Genomic DNA, 20,554 nt, shown 5'->3' with positions numbered 1-20,554 from the left:
CAGTCACATAAAGGCTATTATTTAATCTATGAAACAGTCCCACTCAGGTGGATGAGTGAAAAATTAACAGCACACATCTTTGAAAAAATTTAACTCTTTGTTCACTGTAGTTAGCTTAAGTGCAGTATTCAAAAATTTGAGGCAGAAGGAAAAGACTGCTTTAATATAGCCACAATGTAAGTACCGGTGAGCCTAACAGGAGCAGTTTTGTAAAATTTGCCCTAACCAATTATAAGAACCTGAAATTTATTCAGAATGGTAGCTTTAATTTAATTCAATTTTCATAATAAGTGATTTTATGAAGGATAAAATTATTTTCTTACCAAATAAAAACAACAATAATGCAGTCCAAGATCTGATCCAAAGTGAACTGAGACTCAGTATTCACAAAATAGCAACCTTTTTCTTTTTTTGTAAAATTTTGTTGCTATTGCTGTAGCAAAAACTACATTAATTCACACCATTTACTGATCTTCAGAAAATATTCAAACTGTTATTAGACAAGATTGTGAGCCTTTCTTCAAAGCAGATGAGTGTGAAATGAGAACCACATCTCACTTCAGTCCACTAGAGGGTGGCCTGACTTGCTCAGGGGTGTGGGATTGAATTCACACAAGAGATGCAACATTTTCTTCTTTCTGACCTGTTGATAGCCTATTCTTTGTGCTTTATTATTAATCATATCCTATTATAAAGTTATTGATTTTATATACAGAGTATATATGATAAAAAACCTTTTCTTAACAACATCTATCTAACTTATTGTTCTGTATACCTAGAAGAAGGGGTGATGATAATCACAAATTATTCTACAGTTTTTAAAACCTTCATAGTTTGTATGCCCTTTGGTCATGAATAAAAGGTCATGCCCTTTTATTCACACAGAATAAACAGGTGAAAAAACAAATCATTCACCAAATAGCATGGCATAAAGGGAAAAAGAAGAAAGAAAGGGAAGGAAAAATCTGGGCATCCTATTGTTTATATAATTGGATAGCCATAAAAGACAGACTCAAGCAGAGAGAGATTGAGAGAAACTGACTTCTTATTTAACCAAACCCTTTCTGAGTTAATTTTTAAATTTTATTTCTCAGGAAGATGTATTACTGCTCTTACTTTCTACTGATAAGCACAGGTAGTAAAATGTAATATTTGACAAAATTTGGAAGAGGAAGAATATGTAAAATCTTTTCCTGTCTTAAGCTTAAAAAAAAAAAAAAATTGCACCAAAACTGGGGGCAAGGCACAACACATTCTTCCTGAATGGTTTCATCATACACCATCCTCTGAACTACAGCAGCCTTTGCAGAACTTCAGTGATCTCTAATAAGTTGTTCTGAGTACAGATAACCGCCCTTAAAGGAAAAAAAAAATAAAAAAGAGGAGTGGGGGTAGAAAATGTGGACCTCCCAATCTGTTCTGCACAGACAGAAAGCATGCCCTGCAGCTCCCAGAGATCGGAGGAGCTGTCTGGGCGCGTTGCCGGGCTGCTCTGGCGCTCCCGTCCCCGAGCAGCAGCGCTGTCACGCAGCAGACATCTTCCCGCGGCCGCGCGTACCGCGCGCATCTGGGCGCGCCGCGGCAGCGCCGCTCCCCGGGGAGCGCAGCGGCTCCGCTATTAATGACCGCTGAACAGCAGCGCCGTGTCAGTGTGACAGCCGAGCGCCTGAGCCATGCTCCGCTAACCACCATGGAAACAAGGAGAAGTAAGAGCAGCTAGCGAGCTGCTCTCTCCCCCGCCTTTCTCTCTCCGATGGATTGCGAGCCTCAGACAGGCAGGCAGCAACAGCGCCTGGCAAACGCAAGGGATCTCAGCTGGCAGCACGGAGAGTCTCTCGTGTTGTAGGATATCAGTAGATACATCTCTGTATTACAGACTGTTAGACACACGCATGCACACCGACTCACACCCACACGTACATGTGTGCTCATCTATACAGACTCTGGCTTTAATACAAGTATGTCGCTACCTGAACTAAGGATTCAAAATTGCTGAGATGCAAGAACTCCTCCAGCTCTGAAACTACTCTTATTATAGGGTAAGTTCCTCTTTATTTTCCTCTTAATTTTACCCTGACTTTTATCTAACTTCTAGACTCTTTCCCCTTTCTTCTTTTTGTGAAGGTATTTTATTAGTGTATTTTCACATACTACTTTCTGAACAGAAATGCAAATGCAATATGCTCTTTATGCCAGAGATAATCTAAATATGCTTGCAATAGTATCAGACTTGTGCATCTGTTAGCTTGAAAGAACATCAAAGGATAAAAAAATATAAAAGAAGAATGTTTCCACTGATGTTTCAGAGGCACTATCAAATTAAACACTTGCTCTGTGTTTTGAAACCAATAAAACAAAATACAGGACAGCCTCCTTTCTTCTCTCCAGTGCTAGGATTAAGGGAAATGCTGTTTATGTCAAGACCTAAAAACCACTGAGCAATGAGGCTGAATGAGCATATCACAAACAGTTATTGAATTTCTGCCAGGCTACATCTTAAGGATTGTGGCAAATGACTTCGCTTAAAAACATCCCCTTTCCAGTCAAAAGGGACACTGTGAATGTCTGATTACTGATGCAGCTGGAACTGACGCGTTAGGTAAAAACGATCACATTAAGCAGAGGAGTTCTAATCTTCTTTGGTAATTAACAGGATCTCAGCAGGAGATCTGTTTACTCTGTTTACATGGAAGGAGAGTGTTTTAATCCATCACTATAAAAGGTTTGCCTGTTTTAGTATAGCAAAGCTCAGAACTGTTTGTCTCTGCTTTCCATGTCTTTGTTTCCACATGTCTAGCTGGAGTTTTTGCCCAGCACTGCTGGTGAGAGAGAGAACCCAACACAGGGGGAAGGAGACGGCAGCAAATGCAGGGGGCTAGAAAAATATCAGTGATTTTCTATTTAACAAATTTAATCAACTTAAAATTCCAGGCTAGCTCTACAGCTGTCTAATGTGCTTATGCATGTGTATGTCATTTCTTCCATGCAGTATCGGAGCACCTCAGTATCATTTAGATGAAAACACATTTGGTAAAGTGCATCAGCATGGATCTATGATTCATGCATCAGTGAAAGACAGAGATAGATTTTACTTTACACCATAAAAAGGACAGGTTAGCCCTCTAATGCATGCTTCAAAGTGAAAAAAAAAATACAATCTGCATCTTTCCGTATGATTTTGTTTGCTTTTTAGAGTACTATATCTGTATTAAAAACAAGTCAGTATTTTGATTATTCCTCATACCCTTTTTCTCCCTTCAGCCCACTCACTCCTGTGAACTCTGGAGAACATCATAAAGATTCTGTTCCTTTGTACCAATGTAATTATTTGCTTGTAATTTTAGAGCTGCTGTGTTCTGAGAAATAAATTGTGAAAGAACCATCAACAGATAGCCACTGGCTTTAAGTCTGTCACCTTTCCAAAAATGTCAGGAAATGGGTAGCTTAACAATACGAATGGTAAGAAGTCAATTAATTCAGGTGACCTTTGTAAATGGTGACAATAAAGCAGCTCTGACAATATGCCACAGCATTCGACATTCCCTCTGGAAAATGAATGAGCTTAAGAAGAGGCTTTCTTTTCAGAGTACAAAATGAAAGGTACTGAAGCATTAGCTCCTGCTATTGGCAAGCTTGCTTCCTCTATTTTAGGTGGTCTGTGAAACCTGTTTAAAGCAAGCTGACTTATTTTGTTATATGAAACACAATCTCTGCTCTAATTAATTAAAAATCCTGTTGTCATTCACACTGCATGTGCACAACAAGCATTTCCAGCTCCTCGTTTGGATTTTTACAAAATGTGCTATAAAATAAGTAGACAAAACCTGATTCTGATCTCTTCATGCTATCTGTAAAGGACTACTCAGAGGAAACTTTTTCTACATGCCTCAGTAGCTTCTCAGCTCTTCTGAATGTTTATCCTCATTCATTTTTAATGTAGAAAATAAGTAAATATGAGTAACTTTACAGAAATGCATCTTGGGTTTTGCCACATATACTCTAATATGCTACTTCAAAATATTATATAGCTATGCCAAAAAGCTTCAGAAAAATGTGGCCATTTCAATCATACACGTACAGAAAACATATGCTGTAGATGAAGCTTCTCTACACAGCATAGACATTCTTAACCAGCAAAGCAGGCAAAATGTATGGTGGCTGTATTTTGGTTAATACTCCCTCAAATGTTGTAGTGTCAGCCAACGACTGGCTGATGTTGTTATGGTAACCCTGAAGTCCCGTCTTTTAGGGTGGCAGCTCTGAGCATGACATCAGAACACGCCTGCTTGGAGTATCCTGAAGTGGGTGAGTATTTCATTTTTGCACCTGAATTAGAACAGATCAACTAAGCAACATTGCTGCCCGTAATGCAGATCAAAAATATAATGTATAATCTTTGGTAAATTATCAAGATTGAGCATCTTATGGAAATACTCACATCCTGTTTTTCACTTGTAATCACTTGTCCTTTGTCACTAGAAAAGAAAACTAAGTATTTGCAAGAGAGAGCAAACCTTTTAGGAGTGTTGGAGCCACTTTCTTTGACTCTCACCCACAACCTTTATGGTATTAACAATTACAAGCTAGCCAAAAGCTTTGCTGCTTGCTGACAATCACTCTTAATTAAAGTTAGACTGGTATTTAATAGCCAAGTTTTAGAGTATTAAAGCAATAGAATAAGATAAGCAGTAGAAAACAAAAGACTTTTTCAAGACAGCTCTATCTTCAATTGAAAAAAAGTCACCACAGAGAAATTACACCTTTTTTGAACTATATATAGATAGTTTTAGCGTTTCATGGTACATTACTGTTTTAGTTCATTCATATGTCCTTTCTTCAGATAGTACCATTAAAAGCTGAAGGAAAACAAAACTCTTGAGAGACATTGTCAGAAACTACCATAGCATACTCTTCCATGTCAAATTCCACAAACTCAATATCAAGAAGCAAAAACTGACAATGAAAAACCAATTTCACATATAGCACTCAAGTAACTATTTTCTGAAGACAAAGGAATGGAAAGTTTCTAAAATTTTTCTGAAGATCAAAAATCAGACAGCTTCTAATTATTTTTTAACAGAATATGACTTCTACAAGCCTTCATACTACTTTAAAAGAATACTAATTCTCATTCTAACAACACAACAAGCAATTAAAATCCTTTGCTTCACTAAAAGAAAATGCCAGTAGAATTTGAGAAGAAACAGTAGTGACAGATGTCATTAGAAAGGTCATTATACACATTAGTATTAAGAGAAAAATCAATGTTTCTCATTAAAACTGTAATGTAACTGTAAAATGGAATTACTGTGCCTTTTACTTATTTAACTGACCTATCCACAAACTGTTAAAAGCCATTATTGTGAAATGGTGTAGTTCATAAAGAACTTATTTAAATAAACAGTATGACCTTCAGTGCTATACACAAAATCTATAAATTATTTCATCAATTTTTCCTCAATAAAGTAATATCCTCAACTGAACTGAACTGATAAATGTTTATTAGCACAGCCCATGGAGCTATACTCATCTACACCAGAGAAAGATCCAATATGGATGTCAGTAAGATTATTTCACATTGGGTTCTTTATGGAGTAGCTGAATGTGACACCTTGTGAAAAAGAGAATTTTCATGAGGGCCAAATACAAACTACTTTTACAATTTTGATTGATCCAGTTCTGTCCCAACAGGATTTCATATTCTTTATACATGGAACATCAACCATAAGACAAGCTACATGCATGCTCTCACCCCTAGCATTTACCAAACTACTTACTTTTCTTCAAAGCAAAAACAAATGCAGACATTAAAACAAAGGGGTAGTTTCATTTTATAAACACAAATTTATATAGCATATCCTCGAAACCATTATCCTTCATTTAGAAATACTGCTTTTTCACAAAAGATTTATCTCAAGTCTCTTTCAGCTTGGCCACAAGCAGCAATGGTCTAATTGAAAGGAAATGAGAAATAAGATCTCTGTATTCATATTGTTTCTATTCAGTTGTTGTATTTCTGGAAATCATTAAAATATCTGCCCTAAATGTAATAGTAGGTTAACTGTACTGACCTATGTATTAGAGTAGAAAAGAATTTTTGCCTCTTTAGTGCTCCCACAGTCTCAGTCAAACTGGGAAATGCTTTTTGACAACACTGGCACAAAAGAAATCATTTAGCTTTTCTCTTTCCTGAATAAGAATCTGTATTTAGAGGTAAACACTGCAAAGCAGAATAAAATGCTACAGGGAATATTTTTTAAAATATCTACTGATTATTAGTATTACCCCAAGAGTCTTTTAATAGACATTTCTTGTTATGCAAATAGCAACCAGTCTGCCAGGAAATACTTTAAATTCTCCATAACATTTGGCATAAAAAAGGTACAAGTCATTAGTTTAGCTGTACCAAAAATCCCTGGGCATCCAGTTACTAGTATGAAAGAAACAAGAAAAAATATTTTTTATACAATTATATGTCTAGGGATCAGACAATTACAGAAATTACCTATTCAATAAATTATGGAATAATAAAACAAAAAAAACTGTGGTGTAATAGAACACACAATGAAGAGCAAAATTGTGCATTGAGACAGTTTTTTAAATCACCATAGTGCTCTATGCTATTATACCATCAGCCTGTATAAGAAAAGATTACTCTCAGATTGTCTCTATAAAAGGCAACATGATGGTCAGACATTGCTAGGGCTCTTCTGGTGTGGTGTTGAGAGGTTAAAGGAAACTGGCTTGGTTAGTTTTGTCATGGTGCTAAAACCAAAAGTCATTCTTATTTGAACTAGAATGAGAAATACATACCAGATTTGGGAGGCATTTAAATAAGCACAATTATGGGACTCGTTCCCTGAATAAGGATAAATACAAATGTCTCCTACTTTACAACTGTAGCATATCTCTGCTGAAAACAGATATATATGTGCCATTATTTATATCATATTTATGTGATTTATTCAGTACCTAAAGACCTAATAAAATTTTTCATCTTGACAGGAATAATTTTTATGTGAAAACAGAAACTTTCTCAAAGATTTTAGCTAGTGTCACAGTAGCTATAAATAGAAAGACTAGAGAGACACATTTGTTTCTTCACCCCAAGCTCATTCCTCTTGCCAAGTTCTCTCAAGTCACTGAACTTCCTCTCCCCTCTGGAAAGCAGCTTTCTCTAGAGGTCATGTCAAACATCAGCAATTTTTGCAGATGACACTTAACAGTGAGCTAATTCACCCCAGTGCAGTACAGTGCAGTGCAGATTTCCATCAAAGTGCAGAACTGAGCTCCCCATCCCAGCTGGCTCCATGTTGTATGCCACGGAAGGAGCTGAGAGACAGGAGAGCCCACACTGGTCAAGGTTCACAAGGGAGCTGAGTCTTCCAGAGAAAAACTTTTCTGTGTAACAACAGCTCCAAACCCACTGCATAATACTAAACTGCTCTCTTTTGTGTGTTCCATACAGAAATCAGGCAGTGCTGTAAAAATTCTTCCTCCCTCTGGACTACAAAAGGATGTTCTGAAACAATTCAATCAATTTATGAAATACAGTATTTTCTCTTGTCAAATTCTAAAAAAAAAAAAAAGAAACCAAAAAAAAAAAAAAAAAAAAAAAAAAAAAAAACAAAAAAAAAAAAAAAAAAAAGCCTTTCAGTATGAAAACTATAATTACAGCCAAGTGGTGCTTCATTACCACTGTAGCTTGAGGGACATTATCTGCACAACTCCATATCATTTTATAACAAAACACAGTTACTTAGGTTATCCTCCTAAGTATAACACTAAAAGATTATCCTAGATATATGATGTGTATTACATCATTTTGAACATATACTTCTTTTTTACACAAGATGCACCATGTTAACTTTCTGAAATGACAGCTGAGACTGTAGAGCCACTATTTCATCACACTCTCACAATGCAGTAATTTTTCTCTTTCATTTTGGCCAGTTACTTGCTGGTAAGCCCAATACAAGGCTAAAACTCAACAGCACTTGAGAGAAATGGAATGATTAATAATGATTATACCAGTTTATAGAGGTATCCTTATGAGGTAAGGGAAGACAAAATGAGGAAATTGCAAATATAATGATCTGTTAAGCTAGAAATGTTTGTCTGAATAGCAATTTCACCCAGCTTGTATAATTCACATAACATATTCTTCTGAATGTTACTTTGATACAGATTATCCAGTCATCAATATTTTGTCAGACAAACACACTTTCAGTCATTTTATTTTTATTGTAAAATAAGAGACAAAAAGAATATTCAGCATACTATTTCAGGGTTAGATTCCAAACTCTAAGCTCCAGAAAATAAGGAAAAGTACTCTGTCTTCCACCAGCAGCAGCCAAACTGCTGAGCTCTTTCCTGGGCAGAAAGAAGAGCCAGTGAATCTGAGGAACTGCCCAGAAATATTTCTGCATTTCTCACTTCCTCCCAAGGATAAAACTCATGTTTGGACACACATTATAAAGCCCCACACTCTCTCTGATAGGAAGCAATCACCTTGGATATTTTGTGCATAGAGTAATTTTAATGAGGCTACTCAAGGCAACGCAGATGCAAGTGCCTTTATTAGGCATTTAAATACTGCCTTCAGCAGGTATCATTTAACAGTAAACTGTAACTAGAATAGATAACTAAAATTATATACCATTTTAAATAGTGAAATCTTAAATTGCCTATATATACACCTATATATTGTCAAAATTATTAAGTAAATTTAGTCATTTGGTGATTTCAGTTCAAGCAAAGTATATAGATCCACATATCTGGAATCTGCATACTTGGAGGTCCTGGCCTTCTGCTCCATACTGAAATAGCCTTTGCACTTTTAAGGGTTGAAAAATCCATAAACTTGCTGATTTTCAAATGTTATTCTCATTACTGCTCGGACAGCTTCTGAAGTTTACTAAAACTTCACAAAAAGTAGCAAAAAAATCTCATTATCTTAGGTGAATGTGGATTAAGTATTTGTAATCTCTGCTTTGTTTTAAATTTGGTTTATATATCAGTTCTTCAAAAAGTATCTTGTGTTGGTATGCCATTACATCAGTCCTAGCAACAGGTATAGAAAACATTAAAAATTAAGAAAAAATTATAAAATATTTAAATAAACACACAATATCTATGCCTGGCACAAATATTTTAGGAAAACTAGAATGGTTATGTTGAGATTGTACAACTACTATAGCAGTAGGAAATGGATTTAATGTTACTATAAGCACATTAAAAGTTGTGGCATAAATCCACTATACTACTATTTAATGTCTCACCTCGAGGTTAGCCAAACTTTCAGAAAGTCTAAACAAATTCTGTTAAAGCCATCTACTCCATCATTAATTACAATGTAGATATTTATTTTTTCAATAAAGAGTAATCAATGCTCAGGGCTGAGGAAAATGTTCAATTCCGGAAAAATTAAATTTGCATTAGCATTGCTTTGAAATAAATTTTGTTTGGCATGTCAAAGTACAATATTGAATTCACCATGATCTGCTTGCAAGGGAATGGTCAAAGAAAAAGATTTGCAAGTAGTAAGAAACTCCAGTTTGATTTTTACCTTCCATAAGCTCGTCTGGCATAAGAGCAAACTTTGCTTTGAGTGGGAGGATGGACTAAAGAGCTCCTGAGGTCCCTTCCACTTGACTCTCCCATGATGATTCTCTCAATAGAAAGGCTTTCTTCCTCTGCCATCACTGCCTTGGGTAACGACACACAGCACCACTGCCATCGGAGCCTGCTCAGATGTCTTGGTGTGACTGCATCACATGAGAGCAATTTAGATGTTACTAGAGGTGAAGGGCACTGTTCAATCTGTCTCTGAGCTAGTTGTATGGAGCTGAAGAGTCTGAAAAGGCAGACAGTCTGCTGGACTGCTGAAGGAAATAAAACTCCATTTGGTCATGAGGCAATATTTGCTTTGCTGTTACCTACAAGAGTAGGTAACAGCAAAGAGTAATTCAAAGAAATCCCAACAGGACACTAAAAATGGTTTAAATGTCTTACCAGCTTGTTTAAAAATTTTAACATAACACACTATATTTATTCAGTTAACAGAAAGCAACTATTTTCCAGGAAGAGAGAAGCATGATTCCCTGAAACATTACCATCTTAATTTGTACTCTCTATTTCTGCTCAGCCAGGTGTTCAGTGTTTTCCACAGATCTGGGACTGAATACACTACAGTTTTATACACAGCTTCAAAAATACAGCTTCAGCAATCAGGAGTTAGAGTTAGCATAATAACCACTTCATATTAAGTGCTAAACTTTGGTTTTAACTTCCTAGCGCGGTATTTTACCTCATGTTGTGAATGTACTTAAACTGTTTCACTCTTTACATGTTATAAACATGCAATGAGTTTCATGAGAAGTGATTCTGCTGAGAAAACCTGTCAGTGTGAAGGTGTTGTTTATGCTGAGTTTCCATAGTTATCGTCCATATCAAGATTACTTACTCCAGTATCAAGATTATCAAGATACTCTACCAGAGTAATTTAAGAAACACTAATTTGTCAATTAAATTTGCCTAAAATGTAGAGTACCCTTTTACAGATGATTAAGTGGGTGCCCTATAAGTCCTAATTTTGAAAAAATCAATGTGCAAAGGACAACAAACTAGAACCACACAATAATAATTCCGGTAACCTCACGGAAGCCATGGAGTGTAAAGCAGGACAGAAATAAGCTGCAGCACTAAATTCCAGACTTTGCTCTAATCTTATCAGTAGAGAACATAAGACAGCCCTTTCTGTTCCTAGTTCTGCATGTGCATAAAACCATTGTCATGAGTTTTACTTAGTACTAAGTTTAAAGGAAGGCCTTTAAAGCATTTTTCTCATATTAGAACCATCCCATGCAGACAGATTGCATTTCTATTCTTTAGCATGGATAAAAGGTATAATTTGATAATGTTTCTAAAGAAAAATGTTTCTGAATAAAAGTAAATTATATTGCTTATATTTATCACTGGTATTGTAGCAACCCCCTAAGTAAATATTCTAGCATAGGAATACTCTAAACTCAAAAGTGTGAAAAACAAAAAAGTTTTAGAAGAAGAATTTCAACAAAATAATAGGCTATATAGTCTATGTTTATCTATGACCGTTACACCTACCAGACAAAGTGTGCTTGTTGGCATTCACTACGGTTTAGTATTTGAATGTAACTCAAATCAAAATGTTAATGATTCATTATAAAATTATTTCTTCTTGTAACAAGGATGCATTTCTCGTTATGCAGCAATTTGCAGAATTTACTAACAAACTTTTTTGAAAACAAGCACAAAAAGGTTTGCTTTAAAAGGAATTCCAGTTTAGTCCTAAATAGGACTCTTGTGAGAACAAAATCTTGTTCTAAATGCCTGCTGGCTTTTAAATCAGACTCTCATAGTCAAGATAGATGCTTAAAGGAATATGAATAATTTGAACAATTACAGGAAATCATATTTAAGTGCAAAGGACAACTTTTAAAATTCAATTTAATTTCTGTTTACATGCCCTGATAATCATACACAGCAAACATGATCAGCACTTACAGCAACCACAGCTATACCTTATTGACAGTAAATCTAGATAGTTTGACAGGGCAAAAACCAGTTTAAGCTTAGCAGTTGAAAGCTTAAATGCCTTTCATAGCCATGCAAAATACAAGTGTATGGGAGATTCAAAGTAAAAGATGAAGCAGATATAATTAATTGTTATGTAAATAATATAGAGGAAAACCATAAAGAACAAATTGAGAATATGAGACTGTATGTGATACTGCTTTCCACGCTGCCAATTTACATGTGTTTTATTCTTGGACTTTTTCTGCAAAATGCAAAAACTGGTTACCCTAGCAACTGCCACATGTTACTCAGTTTATTTCTGAGGTACAGAGCAGCCTATAAAAGAATAATATTGTGCACTTCTATTAGGATCTCTCAGCACCATAGAGAATTCAGACCTTCATGTGCCAGCATGTCCATGTATTTTCTGAAAGTTTTAAGAAAGTATATTCAATAAATAGTATTGTATGTATTTTGCAAACTCATTTTCTTTATGGTTTATGTGCAAATTGAAAACAAAGATTTGGAGCTGTATGCAGAAAAATGTATACTCTGTCCAACCTGATAGTTATTTTCTGCATTCTTTTTTTAGTACAGTTCTAGTAGAAATCTATAGCAAATGGTAAAGACTTCAAAACTTTTTAAATGATTTATAGGATATCATCTTCCAAAGCGTAGTAGGGACCTGAGCAACTTGGTGTAGTGAAAGGTGTCTCTGCCCATGGTGGGAGGGGTTAGAAATAAGAGGATCTTTAATGTCCCTTTAAACCCAAATTATTCTATGTTTCTGTGATAATTCTATGACAATCACTATGAAGAAATCAGATTCTCATAATCTGTTAAAGGTTAAGATTTAGTTCAAAGTAAGAATTAAAGGATTTTGCAGTTGCTCATTAATTATATGTCCCGCCTCCCCAAAATGCAGGACTCCTTGTTACGTGTCTAGGCCCTATATAATTTATGAGGAGATGTCTTGCAATGTAGTACAAAATAACCAGAATGATAAAAAGGGAGTCAGCTTTAGTTAGCCATTAATGAACATATCTTAAGAAAAACTCTGTCACTCTTTCACTTTTGAAGCCTGGAAAGGAGTCTCTGTGTCCCTGGGAGATCCACAGCCCCTGGTCCTAGACACAGGCCTTTATCCAAGCAGTCTGCATAGGAACCAAGCCACGACTCATAATTTCTAGTTTATAGGTCAATGTTAAGCATTTTTTTCCAATCTTCCAGTAATTTCTTTTCTAGTTTCCACATGAAAATATTTTTAATAGAATAGAGGAAAATACTTGGTTACATCCTCACTCCTCATTCCAAATACACAACTTTGGCCATTAAGATAATAAAAGTATTTCTAAATTTGTACTTGAAACAGAATAATCAAAAATTAAAACGTCTTTGGATTTACATAAGCATTTGTATGTTTGAATATTCTTCCTGCTAGCTATTTTCACAAACTCTAACCAGTAAATGCTGCTCTGCCTGTTTACTTATCTCTGCTGACTTCTATATCATCACATACCTGAAAAGAATACAAAAGCTAAGGAACATCTTAGCAGAAGAAAATAAGCCCAGATACATTTTTCCTGTGGTTATCAGGGTGAGGATTTTGGCATGTAGCTAAAACTGCAAATTATAGCCTTAGATTGACAAGCAAAACAAGAGCACATGTATAACTCCTGAACAGGTTAGAAGTTTTGAACAGGGGTGGCAGCATCATCTTGGATTGGAAGGGTAAACTAATAGAGGCTAATTCTGTATTTAGGCTTTGGGAAGCATTCAAACTCAAAGTGCCTCAGACATTACTGCTATGAGCATATGCTTCCCTTTGGATTCTTGTGATGTTTGGTTTAATCAAACTACAGAAACACAATAGCAGGCAACATATAAACAGACCTTTTCTGCATTCCCTTGGGACATACTACAGAGTAATCAATTGTAAATTAATTGGGGAAAATTTGTTTTGCATAGCATAGAGCGGCAAAACATTAATTCGGAATCATTTGCTTAATGGCAATTCGTATATGTCATGCATGTATTCAACTTTGTTTTTTATAGTGAGATGCAAAACAATTATCAAGGATGTAAATACCAATAAACTGTAATCTATACCTCTATTTCAAATAAAAGTAGAGTAAATACATCTACTACTTCTAAATCTATACCTCTATTACAAGTAAAATATTAGACAAAATTTAATTTCTACCAAGAAATATTCAGATTAATTGTTAGTTATATTAGTTATTTGAGTGCACCAAATCAATTTATGAGAATTTATGACCATTTCATTACATTTAGGCACACTGGGTACAGATATGCAATGCCAGTCACCATCACAGAGGTTTCATGTTGTACAGTCTATCTGTATGGAAGCATTTGAGTCAGTGCTAGCTCTCCATCTGTTACTTACTTTAGGTCTTATATAAACAATACCTGCTTTAAGGACACTTTCAAGAGAAACAAATACTAAGCTATTATTGGTATAAGTCTAAAAATAATTCTCTTTATTTTTAAACAAAATCCTGCATTTGGTTTGCCTCATATTGGTCTAGATAGATAAACAGGTAAAGTAAGTATATTAAATATATGTGATAAAAGGGACAGAAAGAAATTTTTTTACAAGTCACTCTACGGATGACTTGAGCACACCTTCAAGTGAAAGAACAAGCACAGAAACTAATAAAAGAAAAATATGTAAAAAAATTAGTATTTTGCAGTTTATTTGCCTTAATAAGTCACCTTAATTTGAGACTCAGTGAATGTGAGATTCAATAAATGCCATTCTTGCTCTGATTAAATGTCAGGGCCACAAACTTGTTGTTTCAAGATGAGAAAGCAACAATTTTGTGTCTATAATGAACCCTCCTGATGATTTGTCTGTGCAATACTTTTCTTATCAATGAATCACAGAGTAGATTCTTTATTATGATATCCTTTGGTTTAATAGAAATTCATTTTTATTTTTAACACTAGAAACAAACTGATGTAAATTTGACCTGGTTGTTGACTAGATCTCTGACAGAAGGCAGAGAGGAAAGAGCAGTCAGAAATCTTATTGCATATATGGAAAAGAGTGGCTTGTGATGATTTTTGCCTTTCATACCATTAATGAGGTTTGAGACCTCCTTTTTGAAGTTCCTGTCCTCAAATCCACCATTTCCACAGCCAAAGACATTGTAGGTCAATGTGGTTATCTCAGAAAGATAAGGGTTTTGTGACTGTACAAGCCTAAGCCCCAGAGGCACTCTATGTCCATGTGGTTATCTCAGAAAATGAAGCTCATCACCACACAATTCTACAATCTATGCCTAACCAGACACAATTGAGCCCTCAGGAATTAATGGACTTTCCTAAGTGGCATAAAAAGCATCCCTCAGCAGAAAGAAAACACTGTGCACTGGATCATTCTGTTCAAATTCCTTGCATTTAAGAGTGCAATAAATAGTTTACAAGTAGTTCTAGAAGTATTCTTGGTATATTTAGAACTTATGTCTATAACAGAGAAATATAAACATCTAAAAAATTGCTAAGGATTTTTGCAAAAGTTACATTGCATTCAGATTCCAGACATTCTGAATCATATTTGCTTTTTTATTTTTCTGCTTTTCAAATTTGTTTGCAGGAATAAATCTGTGTTCACACAAAAAGCTGTGCAAAATGAATTCTGAGTCTATTACTTGAAATTGTTCAGCTGTAAAACATATTCTGGCTTGTATTCAACAAAGTTCATAAGCAACAGTTACGAAAAGTGAGTCATTTGCTCTAAAAGTACCTCTAACAAAGTATTACACAGAGGTAACAGTTAACTCAGAATATCAAATAACAAATAAACGTGTCTTTTTTGGACTGGTTACATGGAAAAAAGAAAAAGTGTTGAAAAAAACATACAGTTAACTATTGCAATCAAGAACTGGTAAATGAAATCTAGTACACATGACAGCACACTGAAAAAGTGGGAAACATCAATAACCTGAAGAGACATGGAGCTTGGCCTAGAATTTGAGACCTTTAAAATTATGTGTGATAAACACTGAGCTCTCGTAACAGGTTGATGGCATTGTGAATGCTGGTTTCATTAATCTCTTTTAGGCCTAAAGGACTAAGTCTAATTCTTCCCACATGGGTCCCCAAACAGCCATTAGGAAGAGAGCCTTAGTCTGAGTGGAAAAAAAGCCCTCAAAGGACAAAGCAACAAATGTTTCTTTTTATGAGAAGTGCTAGAAATCACTGCTTGGTACAGAATTAGAATTAACTTAACATCAATTTGGTTTTACTTCCAACTCAGTTAACTTCCAAATATGGTGACCAAGAGAATGCAAAGTAGGGAAAAAACCCTTCCCATTGCCCTCATCTTACTCTTCTGTCTGCCTCTAGCAGACAAAACCTGTTTGTACCTAATCCTTTTAGCATAAATCAACAATTAAATGCAATAATTTACAAACATAAGGTGCAACTGAGATGATCAGATTAAAAATAGTAGATTTAAGAAAATCATAGTCATTCTGAATACTTTGATAAATTTTTTTACCAAATGTATTTCTTTTAAACTCTGAACCTGGCTGGTAGGAAGACTATGAATATAATGAATGATACATAGCAGCATCCCACAAATCAGGATGTGAAAGGCATGGAGCTACTTTAAGTTGATTTCCAGTCAATAAATATTCTGAATATTTTGCAGGCACAAAATTAAGTGAGACCACAATTAACCTCAGCTGGATTCTGACACATGCCCATACTGCAGAATGCTCTGTATCCTCCTTTCCTGCAGCCATAGAAATTTTATTTTTTACTCTGACAATGCCTACTTTATGAAGAAACAGATGCAGTTTTGCAGTGAGTGTCAGTGCCCCCATGAATACTGTCACATCAGACAGAAGTCACTGAAATTTGATGCTAATTATTTTGAATATTTAAGTAAAAAAAGGATATACAATAAAGACTATTGGAACTGTTGCATTAAAAGTATGTTGCCTGATAGACCCAAAGAATTACCTGTATTTGTATGGTATTGTTTTGTAACCCTGGAAAGTTCTTTCTCTTAACACACAGAATGGAAGCCTAACACTTGTAAACATTAAAATATCAAACTAGCACGGGTAGCCTCTGGAACTAAGGATTTTTTCTTCCAGTGAAACAAATTCTGTTTCATGCTGCTTAGCCATTATTATTTTTAATAGAGAAAGCAATTAAAACCATGGTGAAAAATTCATCGAGAGCAACTTTCATAACAAAAGTATTACAGACTCAATAGCAGTAAGATAGGAATGAGCCTGTTCCAAAACAATCTGCCTAAACTAATTACCAAACTAATGAAGGTTAATAACTTCAAACCTTAATAACAGCTTGAAAAATATGCTATTTCACAATTAAGCAAATTAACCAGAAAGATTTTTTTTTTCACTAGAATGTGCTGATTTATCTTTCCATTGGAGTTCAAGGATCACATTTGTGTATAATCTACTACTTTATTTATAGAGTAAAACAAAATAAATCAAAACAAACCTTTCTATTCATCAAAAATAGTTTGCTGTAAGTTTCTTTTGCATTTTATTTCAATTTCAGTGGAGATAAATGTTGCCTCCTTTCCCTTAACAGTTCTAGAAATTCAGTTTATATATAGGGAAGTATTTGGGGACATTAATAACAGTATTTCTGCTTTAACAGAATAGAATTCTTATTTCTCTGACATAGGGGAAGTCTAATAGCAATTACTGAAAGAATTAAAACCCTGAAAATAGCTTGGAAGACCATAAAGACCAGAAAGAAAAACGTGAAGGTTATCAAGACTTCTTCATTTTACCATTTCCTTAGTTGTTAGTTTGGTAGCTACACAGCATTAAAATGAGATTATTCAGCCTAAGAAATAAACAATAATGAATGCTTATCAATTAAGCATAGCTAATAGTTAGCCTTTTGATTCACAAACACTGAGCATTAGCCATAACCAAAACATCCTTTGTACCATCTTATTTACTAGGTTATCATCTTGGATAGTCATGATAAGGAAAAGGATATCTAATCCTTCTGAAGAAACACTCAGATGTTTTGCTTACTATCAACAAAAAAATTTACTTCAAAGCAAGAGTTCCCTTGATAAAAAAAAAGAGTTTGGTAGTAGATCAAACTACTGAGAACATACCTTGCTTAAAATTTTTGGACTGGTGCAGATCACTACATGTTCAAAGGAATACCAAGCCTTGCCTTATCTTTGTCAACATGTAATTGTAGCCTTCCATTTTTATTTCTTTCAAGCTAATTATAGGCGTTTGTTACTAAGCACCTATGTCGCCACCTGCAGTAGAAATGCCATCTTTCATTAAAACATTAGGCTAGTGGATATCAGTTTTCTGCATCCAGATGACTGACTATAAACTACAAGGACATTAAAAAGGATTGAGACATCCTGACTTTGGAGAGAACATATCTCAATAAATATTCAGTATTTTTGTTCTGAGATAGGCTTCTATTAATACCAAAAAATATTAAAAATGTTGTAGAAAAAAGGCAACTAAGCAGCAAAATTCTTTGTATCTTATCAATTTATGTTCAATTCTAATTTTTAACAGCAACCTGGGAATTATAACGAAACTAAAACCTAATTTTCAAACCAAACATTTTTATGGCCTTTAGTGTATTTGCCTTACTACTTGAAATGCAAGTCCTAAAAGCCTGCTCCTGAAGGACTGCCAAACAAAGCTATTCCACCTCATAACTACTCGACTTTCTACTCATTACTTCTATAACTTTCAAATGCTATTTCATCTTCCCTGGACGTTGCTCACGTTATTGCTCATCAATATCAAGAGACAGAAAAAAACATTCTTCACTTTCAAGGGAATGTTTTCAGGACTTTTCAAGTTCTCAACCATTCAGATGTGATGCTTTGCCTATTCATTTAATCACAGAATAATCTCAACCTTTAACTATCTGCAGACTACTGGATTCCCAGAGATTCAGAACTGAAATTTCAGAAATACATCAGGATCATTGTCCACAACCAGCAGTGGAAAGGGAACCTGATTGGTCTAGGTTTGAAAATACAGGAATTAAAAAAGTCAGTGTTCCGCACTCCATTTTCCAAATCTGGATTTACTTTCAAGTATGCATTTCCCACATACCACAGGATAGGATGATAAGGACAGTTCAAAGCCTACTTAAACAAACCTAAGGACCACAATGGACTTTGATCTTCAAATCCTTTCCATGTTTTCTCTTCTTTGTATTAGGAATGTTAAAACAACTTGAGGTGACATTTCCTAGCTCATTAACAGAGGACACAAAGTCATTTTCAAGGAGACAGACAGGTGGTTTATAACTTCCATTCATTATAATATCAAACAAGGTGACAACTAATGCCTGAAGGAAGGATAATTACACTGCAAGAGAACTTAAACTATATATTCAGTTCACATGTATAAGAACTGACAGAACAAAACCACACACCAAAGCTGAATTATCCTCATTTACCTGTTTATATTATGATTAACCATATTAACCCTCAATTCCTTTTTATTGGTATTGGCTTGTGTACTGCATCAGCTAACTCCATCAAGTGAATTATTTTCAAAGAGTCTGCACTACCTGTTATGCACTGGTGCACCACAGAAGACCAATTAATATCTTTAGAGAAACATCTTAGCATCTTAATGTCTTTTTTCAGATGGTCAATCTACTAGCTAAGGAAGGATGAGTTAAGAACCCTTTCAAATACCTGTGTCCACTGTTTTAAAATCTTCCATGGTATATGCATATTTTTCTTCTCAACTATAGCAACATATATAGTTTTAAATACTGCAGATTGCATGTAGGATTAAAAAAAAATACCTAAGTCATCACCTTCAGCATGCATCTAGAGATTTCCTACACATTTTCTATGCCTCCAAACAATTTACCTAGGACACTAAATACTCTTCCATTATGCTTGCCCATGATGTTTTCTCTATATATACTCCTAATTATTTTCCATACATGGCAGTATGTGTTTTCAATTAGTTCCAGTTAGTTTCCATACGTACTTCTAGTTAACTGGGGAGAACCTTTTATTAATTCAACAAAGACCACCAGCAATTAATCTTCATATGGCCCCTCATATTTCACACATTTTGCTAGAATTATAATGCACGTACTGGGAGAAAAATGACTCCACGTTTATTCAATAAATATAACTACTCCTTATGTAGCTGTAAATGATTTGGCACTGTACTAAATATTTGTACAAAGAACTAACTCTTTCTCCTCTGCTGTCAACAAATCTAAAACTGTTTTACAGAATAAGCAACCTTCATCCTCTTTCAGAAAATTTATTGCAATTTTCCTCATACCAAATGATTCTGCCCTAATTCCAATTTGTTGTAGTGAACCTCAATGACCAGCACCACATACAGCATTTCGTGAGGGTTCTTACCTGTAGCCAATAAGCTAACATGATTTTTGGCATCTACTTTGTTAATAATTTTTGTTTCACAGGCATTCTGGTGCCAGTGGCCCCCTGTGAGTAAGGAAGCACACCACGACTTTTTCTTTACTTCTGATAATCACTCTGATGATTTCCAGCTTTGAATCAGAAATTACTACTAGACTCTGAAAGCATAACTTGTCATTTTACATTGTTGAAATATCACACTATTGCAAGATCCATCTTTACTCATTCAACTTGTTTTACTGCTGAAAAAGACAGCCATGCCATTATCTGAAAGTATGAAGGCTGGAGTCAGGCTTAAAAAAATGCCTTAGAATAAAGATGCAGGTTGCTTTGTCATAACATCATTACAAAATTATGCCAAATCCATCTTTGGAAGGAAAAATTGGAAAGACAGTTCGAAATGTCCCACTTTAATATCTGTGATTTAAAAAAAGATGCTCCATAATCACCACTAATAGCATCTTTTCAGTATCTTAACTCAAACTTGCCTTTTCTTCAGCCTGAAGAGAAAATTTTCCATAGCAAGAGGCATTTCATTGCACAAATATATCTGTGCATCTCCGTCATTCTGATCGT

General features: G+C 35.0%; 2 protein-coding genes across 5 annotated transcripts in view; one reads left to right on the top strand and one right to left on the bottom strand.

Moving 5' to 3' along the window:
* The window catches only part of IMMP2L (inner mitochondrial membrane peptidase subunit 2), a 407,522-nt gene that overhangs the window by 208,604 nt on the left and 178,364 nt on the right, over nucleotides 1-20,554 (bottom strand). The gene's annotated exons all lie outside the window — the stretch shown is intronic.
* Nucleotides 1,685-20,554, top strand: part of LRRN3 (leucine rich repeat neuronal 3) — a 31,982-nt gene continuing 13,112 nt past the window's right edge. Inside the window, exon 1 of the mRNA XM_041421051.1 lies at nucleotides 1,685-2,039. The gene's annotated coding sequence lies outside the window, so the exon portion shown is untranslated. The remainder of the gene's footprint in view (nucleotides 2,040-20,554) is intronic.

This window comes from Onychostruthus taczanowskii, unplaced genomic scaffold, assembly GCF_017590055.1.
Source record: "Onychostruthus taczanowskii isolate IOZ18803 unplaced genomic scaffold, ASM1759005v1 scaffold68, whole genome shotgun sequence".
NCBI lineage: Eukaryota > Metazoa > Chordata > Aves > Passeriformes > Passeridae > Onychostruthus > Onychostruthus taczanowskii.
This window is presented reverse-complemented; position numbering and strand designations above follow the sequence as displayed.